The sequence below is a fragment of the Arachis hypogaea genome, chromosome 10 (genome assembly GCF_003086295.3).
Source record: "Arachis hypogaea cultivar Tifrunner chromosome 10, arahy.Tifrunner.gnm2.J5K5, whole genome shotgun sequence".
Taxonomy (NCBI): Eukaryota; Viridiplantae; Streptophyta; class Magnoliopsida; order Fabales; family Fabaceae; genus Arachis; species Arachis hypogaea.
In genome coordinates, this window is record NC_092045.1 from 39,955,774 (window position 1) to 39,964,637 (window position 8,864).

Here is an 8,864-nt window from a genome sequence, read left to right on the forward strand (position 1 = left end):
GAAAGTCTAAACCTTGTCTGTGGTATTCCGAGTAGGATTCCGGGATTGAATGACTGTGACGTGCTTCAAACTTTAACCTGCTGGGCGTTAGTGACAGACGCAAAAGAGTGATTCTATTCCAGTAGGAGCGGGAACCAACCGGTGATTAGCCGTACTGTGACAGAGTGCGTGCATAGTTTTCACTGCGAGGATGGGAAGTAGCCATTGACAACGGTGACACCCTACATAGAGCTTGCCATGGAAGGAAACTGCGTGTGAGAAGAGGATCTCAAGGAAGAGTTGAAGTCAGAGGACAAAGCATCTCCAAAACTCCAACATATTCCCCAGTACTGAAAATCAAGTAACTCTATTATTTTAACTTACAATTTTATGAAATTTGCAGTTTGGCTTTTTACAAATAAATCCAAATAATCCTATTGATATCCTGACTAAGACTAATAAAATAAATATTGATTGCTTCAAACCAATAATCTCTGTGGATTCGACCCTTACTCACGTAAGGTATTACTTGGACGACCCAGTACACTTGCTGGTCAGTTGAACGAAGTTGTGAGCTTCTCTAATCAGTTAGTTAAATTAGTTTAACTTTTTGGCACATGCCAAGGAGCCATTAATTAAAGATCACAATTTCGTCCACCAAATTTTTGGCGCCGTTGCCGGGGATTATTGAGTTTGGACAATTGAAGGTTTATTTTATTTCTTAGATTAGGAATAATTTATTTTTATTTTTATTTTTATTTTTATTGTTATAGAGTCATTAAATTTTGATAGGATAGTTTCTTTTCAAGAACATCTGCATCAAGTGTCATATTTATTCCCAATTGGCTTATATTCTTGATAAGGGAGCACCAGTACTTTTGAAAATCTTTTTCAAAAATAATTTTTCTTGATTTAATCTTGTGCCAAACTCCAAGTTTGGTGTTTTATTGTTAATTTTTATAATTTTCGAAAATTTATTTTGGTTTTCTAAAAATTTTAAGTTTGGTGTTCTTCCTTGTGTTCTTGGTGTTCTTGTGAATCTTCAAAGTGTTCTTGAGTTGTTCTTGTGCCTTGATCTTAAAATTTTTAAGTTTGGTGTTCCTTGGTGTTTTCCCTCCAAAAATTTTCGAAAATTAAGGAGCATTAGATCTAAAAATTTTAAGTCTTGTGTCTTTTGTGTGTTTTTCTCTTTCATCATAAAATTCAAAATTCAAAAATTTTTATTTTTCTAACTAATTTTGAACAATTTTTTTTCGAAAATCTTTTATAAAAATTCAATTTTCAATTTCAAAATATTTCCACTTTCTTTTATTTATTTCGTTTTTATTTTAAAAAAAATATATTTTTAACTTCTTTTTTATTTATTCCATTTTTATTGCTACATTCCAAACTATAAATTCTCAACTTGTATTCCATTATGGAAGTAAGTATGAGTGAACAGTCCAAGAGGACTCTGGGGTCATATGCTAACCCCACTACTGCTTCATATGGGAGTAGTATCTGTATACCTTCCATTGGAGTTAGTAGCTTTGAGCTGAATCCTCAGCTCATTATCATGGTGCAGCAAAACTGCCAGTACTCTGGTCTTCCACATGAAGAACCTACAGAGTTTCTGGCACAATTTCTGCAAATTGCTGATACAGTACATGATAAGGAAGTGGATCAGGATGTCTACAGATTACTACTGTTTCCATTTGCTGTAAAAGATCAAGCTAAGAGGTGGTTAAACAACCAACCTAAGAACAGCATAAAAACATGGAAACAGCTGTCAGAAAAATTCCTGAATCACTATTTCCCTCCCAAACGGATGACACAGCTAAGACTAAGCATCCAAGGCTTCAAACAAGGAGATAATGAATCCCTTTATGATGCATGGGAGAGATACAGAGAGATGCTAAGAAAATGCCCCTCTGAAATGTTTTCAGAATGGGTGCAATTAGACATCTTTTACTATGGGCTTACAGAAAAAGCTCAGATTTCTCTAGACCACTCAGCTGGTGGATCTATACACATGAGAAAAACAATTGAAGAAGCTCAAGAGCTTATTGATACAGTTGCCAGAAATCAGCATCTGTATCTAAACAGTGAATCTTCCATGAAAGAAGAAGCTAAAACAGTAACTGCAGAACTCAATCCGATGGATCAGGCTAATGAATTCAATCAGCAATTAGATTTTCTAACTCAGCAGCTAGCCGAATTCAAGGAAATATTACAGGAAACAAGAATGGCTAACAGGAACATGGAAGTACAATTAAAGCAGACAGAAAAGCAACTGTCGAAACATATAACAGAAGAATGCCAAGCAGTTCAATTAAGAAGTGGGAAAACATTAAATACCTCACTTCAAGGTAGCAAGAAGACAGGAAATGAACAAATGGCTACTAAAAATCCCTCTGAGGACAAGCAGAGCCCAGAAAGGGATAAAGCTGGCGCTGAACGCCCAAACCATGCTTATTCCTGGCGTTCAACGCCAGAAACAAGCATGGATCTGGCGTTGAACGCCCAAAAGGAGCATGGTTCTGGCGTTCAAACGCCAGTAACAAACAAGGAAGTGGCGTTTGACGCCACTCCAGCTCCCACCACTAGCATTCAAATGCCAGTGGGGAATCAGTCACATACAAGTGCTGACCTTTCTAAAAAGGCTTCCCAACCCACTTCTGTAGGTAATAAAACTGCAGCAACTAAAGTTGAGGAATACAAAGCCAAAATGCCTTATCCTCAAAAACTCCGCCAAGCGGAACAGGATAAGCAATTCGCCCGCTTTGCAGACTATCTCAGGACTCTTGAAATAAAGATTCCGTTTGCAGAAGCACTTGAGCAAATACCCTCTTATGCTAAGTTCATGAAAGAGATCTTAAGTCATAAGAAGGATTGGAGGGAAACTGAAAAAGTTTACCTCACTGAAGAATGCAGTGCAGTCATTCTGAAAAGCTTACCTGAGAAGCTTAAAGATCCTGGGAGCTTTATGATACCATGCACATTAGAAGGTGTTTGTACCAAGCAAGCTTTATGTGATCTTGGGGCAAGTATCAACCTAATACCTGCATCTACTATCAGAAAGCTTGGTTTAGCTGAAGAAATTAAACCAACCAGGATATGTCTTCAACTTGCTGATGGCTCCATTAAATACCCATCAGGCGTGATTGAAGACATGATTGTCAAGGTTGGGCCATTTGCCTTTCCTACTGACTTTGTGGTGCTGGAAATGGAGGAGCACAAGAGTGCAACTCTCATTCTAGGAAGACCTTTCCTAGCAACTGGCCGAACCCTCATTGATGTCCAAAAAGGGGAAGTAACCTTGAGAGTCAATGAGGAAGAGTTCAAGTTGAATGTTGTTAAAGCCATGCAACATCCAGACACCCCAAATGACTGCATGAGTGTTGATCTCATTGATTCTCTGGTAAGAGAGGTCAACATGGCTGAGAGTCTCGAATCAGAGCTGGAGGACATCTTTAAAGATGTTCAGCCTGATTTGGAGGAATCAGAGAAGATAATAGAACCTCTGAAAATCCCTCAAGAAGAAGAGAAACCTCCAAAACCCGAGCTCAAACCATTACCACCATCCCTGAAATATGCATTTTTGGGAGAAGGTGAGACCTTTCCTGTAATTATAAGCTCTACCTTAGAGCCACAGGAAGAGGAAGCACTAATTCAAGTGCTAAGGACGCACAAGACAGCTCTTGGGTGGTCCATTAGTGATCTCAAGGGCATTAGCCCAGCCAGATGCATGCACAAAATCTTGTTGGAGGATGACGCCAAGCCAGTGGTTCAACCACAAAGGCGGCTGAACCCAGCTATGAAAGAAGTGGTGCAAAAAGAAGTCACTAAATTACTAGAGGCTGGGATTATTTATCCTATTTCTGACAGCCCTGGGTGAGCCCTGTTCAAGTTGTCCCTAAGAAGGGTGGCATGACAGTGGTTCATAATGAAAAAAATGAACTGGTTCCTACAAGGACAGTTACAGGGTGGCGTATGTGCATTGATTACAGAAGACTGAATACAGCCACCAGAAAGGATCATTTTCCTTTACCATTCATAGACCAGATGCTAGAAAGACTAGCAGGTCATGAATACTACTGCTTCCTGGATGGATATTCAGGTTATAATCAAATTGCAGTAGATCCCAGGATCAGGAGAAAACGGCCTTCACATGTCCATCTGGAGTATTTGCATACAGAAGGATGCCATTTGGCCTGTGCAATGCACCTGCAACCTTTCAGAGGTGCATGCTCTCAATTTTCTCTGATATGGTGGAAAAATTTCTGGAAGTCTTCATGGATGACGTTTCAGTATTTGGAGACTCATTCAGCTCCTGCCTTAACCATTTAGCACTTGTTCTGAAAGATGCCAAGAGACTAACCTGGTTTTAAACTGGGAAAAATGTCACTTTATGGTGACTGAAGGAATTGTCCTTGGGCACAAAATTTCGAACAAAGGGATAGAGGTGGACCAAGCTAAAGTAGAAGTAATTGAAAAATTACTATCACCTGCTAATGTTAAGGCAATCAGAAGCTTTCTGGGACATGCAGGGTTCTACCGGAGGTTTATAAAGGATTTTTCAAAAATCGCCAAACCTCTGAGCAACCTGCTAGCTGCAGACACGCCATTTATCTTTGATGAAGAGTGTCTGCAGGCATTTGAAACTCTGAAAGCTAAATTGGTTACAGCACCAATCATCTCTGCACCAGACTGGACATTACCATTTGAACTAATGTGTGATGCCAGTGACCATGCCATTGGTGCAGTGTTGGGACAAAGGCATGACAAGCTTCTGCATGTCATTTACTATGCCAGCCGTGTGCTAAATGATGCACAGAAGAATTACACAACCACAGAAAAGAGCTACTTGCAGTGGTTTACGCCATTGACAAATTCAGATCCTACTTAGTAGGATCAAAAGTGATTGTGTACACTGATCATGCTGCTCTTAAATATCTACTCACAAAGCAAGATTCAAAACCCAGACTCATCAGATGGGTGCTGCTTCTGCAAGAGTTTGATATAGAAATAAGAGACAGAAAAGGGACAGAAAATCAAGTAGCAGATCACCTATCCCGAATAGAACCAGTGGAAGGGGCGTCCCCCCTCTCACTGAAATTTCTGAAACCTTTCCGGATGAGCAATTACTAGCCGTCCAGGAAGTGCCATGGTTTGCAGACATTGCAAACTACAAAGCAGTAAGATTCATACCCAAAGAGTACAGTAAGGTGCAATCAAAGAAATTAATCACAGATGCAAAGTACTATCTTTGGGATGAACCATATCTCTTTAAGAGATGTGCAGACGGAGTAATCCGTAGATGTGTGCCTAAAGAAGAAGCACAGAAGATCCTCTGGCATTGCCATGGATCACAGTATGGAGGACATTTTGGAAGTGAACGAACAGCCACAAGAGTCCTCCAGAGTGGCTTCTACTGGCCTACTCTCTATAAAGATTCCCGAGCATTCGTACTTAACTGTGATAGTTGCCAGAGATCAGGCAACCTGCCTCACAGTTATGCTATGCCTCAACAAGGAATCTTGGAAATTGAGTTGTTTGATGTATGGGGCATTGACTTCATGGGACCTTTCCCACCATCATACTCAAACACCTATATTCTGGTGGCAGTGGATTATGTATCCAAATGGGTGGAAGCTATAGCAACACCCACTAATGACACTAAAACAGTGTTAAAATTCCTCCAGAAACATATCTTCAGCAGATTTGGTATCCCTAGAGTGTTAATCAGTGATGGGGGTACTCATTTCTGTAATAAGCAGCTCTACTCTGCTCTAGTACGTTATGGAGTCAACCACAGGGTGGCTACTCCATATCACCACAAACTAATGGGCAAGCTGAAGTCTCAAATAGAGAACTTAAAAGAATCCTGGAACGGACTGTAATTAACCGTAGAAAGGATTGGGCAAGAAGCTTGGATGATGCTCTGTGGGCATATAGACAGCATTCAAGACCCCTATAGGGACCTCTCCATACCAGCTTGTGTATGGAAAGGCATGTCACTTGCCAGTGGAACTGGAACACAAAGCCTATTGGGCAACCAGATTCCTGAACCTTGATGCCAAGTTAGCTGGAGAAAAACGATTACTCCAGATAAATGAGCTAGAGGAATTTAGACTCAATGCTTTCGAAAATGCAAAAATTTACAAAGAGAAAGCAAAAGATGGCATGATAAGAATTGTCATCCAGAGTCTTTGAGCCAGGACAGAAAGTTCTGCTATTTAATTCAAGGCTCAAATTATTCCCTGGGAAATTAAAATCCCGGTGGAAAGGTCCATATGTAATCACAAGTGTATCACCATATGGATACATAGAACTTCAGGATAGTGACTCTAACAAAAAGTTCATTGTCAATGGACAAAGAGTTAAACACTATCTTGAAGATAATTTCGAGCAAGAATGCTCAAGACTGAGATTACATTGAATATCAGTGTCAGTCCAGCTAATGACATTAAAGAAGCGCTTGCTGGGAGGCAACCCAGCCATTTACAAAGTTATTTACTGATTAAATAAATTTCTTTTCTTTACAGGTTTGAGTCCAAGTATCTTCAAAGGTGAATTAGTAATTGATTGAAGTCCAAGAGTTACAGAGAAATTTGGAAGCTCACTGGCATGAAAAGCCAGTAAGAAATACTTTGGGCGTTAAACGCCCAAAAGAAGCACCCACTGGGCGTTTGACGCCAGTAAGGGTAGCCTTCTGGGCGTTAAACGCCAAGAAGAAGCATCTTCTGGGCGTTAAACGCCAGAAGATGCACCTTCTGGGCGTTTAACGCCAATCTGCTAGCATTCTGGGTGTTTAGAAAAACGCCCAGTAAAGAAGGACCTCCTGGCGTTAAACGCCAGGAAGAAGCATCACATGGGCGTTGAACGGCCAGGAGAAGCAACATCTGGGCGTTAAACGCCCAAACCATGCACCATGTAGGCGTTTAACGCCAGGATGGTGGGAGGAGGTACAATTTCGTTTTTCTTTGCATTTTTTCAAAATTTTTATGTTTCAATTCATGATTTCTTGCATAAACATATTTTAAATTATCACTTTCAATTCCAAAGTTTTTATCCTATTTCTAAAATCCAATGATTGCAAATTTTTTAGATTTATCTTAACCCAAAGAACAAATGGCCTTCCAATTTAAGCCATCAGCTTTTCAAATTTGTTTCCAACACATCTTTAACTCCTTTTAAAAATCCTTTTCAAAATTAAAAATTCAATTCTATCTTTTAAATTTTGATTTATATCTTTTCCTTTTTAAAATTATATCTTTTTCTGATCATATCTTTTAAAATTATATCTTTTATCTTATCTCTTTCTTATTTTTTTCGAAAATTACCCACCCCCTCCCTATATCTTGTGTTCGGCGCCCTCCTCATCATCACCATTCCACATTGCTCTCCTCCTATCCCTCTTCTTTCTCTCTTTTGCTTGAGGACAAGCAAAGCTCTAGTTTGGTGTGTTTTCCCGTGATCACAAAAACTATTGTGTCTCTTGATCATGGCCCCTAAAGGGAAACAAACCACCCAAGAGGAAAGAAAGAAGCGTTCCAAAGCCACTTTGGAACCAAGGGAAGTTCTTAACTAAAGAACATTCAGACCATTACTACAATATAATGAGTCACAGATCAGTGATCCCGGAAGTCAGATTTGATCTGAAAGAAGATGAATATCCGGAAATCCAGAGCAAATTCGGAACAGGAATTGGGAAATTCTGGCCAATCCTGAAACGAAAGTGGGGAAGAATATGGTTCAAGAATTCTATGCTAATCTATGGAGACAGAAAGGCAAAGAATCATTGGAGCTGCTATCTTTGACATAAGACAGTGGTCAGAGGAAAATCATTCATACCATTTGACAGGATCAGGGAGGTATTCAAGATCCTCAACTGAAAGATGACCCAGACTCCTTTAATAGGAGAATGATAAGGGTCAATAAAGGGCTGGATAAGGTTCTGGAGGACATATGCATCCCTGGAGCCAAATGGACTACCAGTACAACTGGCATCCCAGTCCAACTCAAAAGAGAAGATCTAAAACCAGTAGCCAGAGGCTGGCTGGACTTTATTGTCGTTCCATCTTGCCCACCAGCAACCATTCTGAAGTTACCATCAAAAGAGCTGTATGATTCACTGCATCATGTTGGGAAAAGAAGTGGAAGTCATCAGCTGATCTCCTGTGAGCTATATAAAATAGCAAACAGGAATTCTAAGGACGCAAATTGGCTATCCAACCTAGTTCTATGCTTTGCAAGAGGCTGGAGTAAGATGGGAATAACTGAATATATCCAATTGAAAAGCCATTACTGAATATCAATGGTCAGGCAAGCACAAGAGGATCTGTCAGAAGGAGAGCACAAGAAGCCCTCCAGAACTGCCAATATGAATATTGGGAACAACTTGAGCTTCTGTTCCAGATTGCAGAACTATGGATCAATAAAGGAAGAACAGAATAATCAAGGGTAGCATGATCTGCAAACTGCTCAAGGAACAAGAGGAGCAAGGGCGTGATCTAAGGGAACTGAAGCGCCAAAAATTAATCCTTGAACCACACCCCAAAGAGTCAGAGGAGCATCCACTCCTCAAACAACAGGTTGCTGAGTTCCAATTTCTCTGTTCCAACTTAGTAGAGATTATTCCTTTAGAAATTAACCTTAGAAGATATTTAAGTATAATTAGGATGTCTATTTTGATTTTATTTCCAATTAAGCTATAATTTATTTTTCTCATCATCATTAGGCATGAATAAGTAGTAGATTCTTTAGAATAAAGAGTAATTTATATTTTTCGAGTTCTTAATAATAAAATTATAATTAATAATGTGGTGGCATACTTTTTGTTCTCTAAGAATCTTGAACAGTGCAAATGTACGAATTATAATATTGCTCTGAAGGATGAGGAA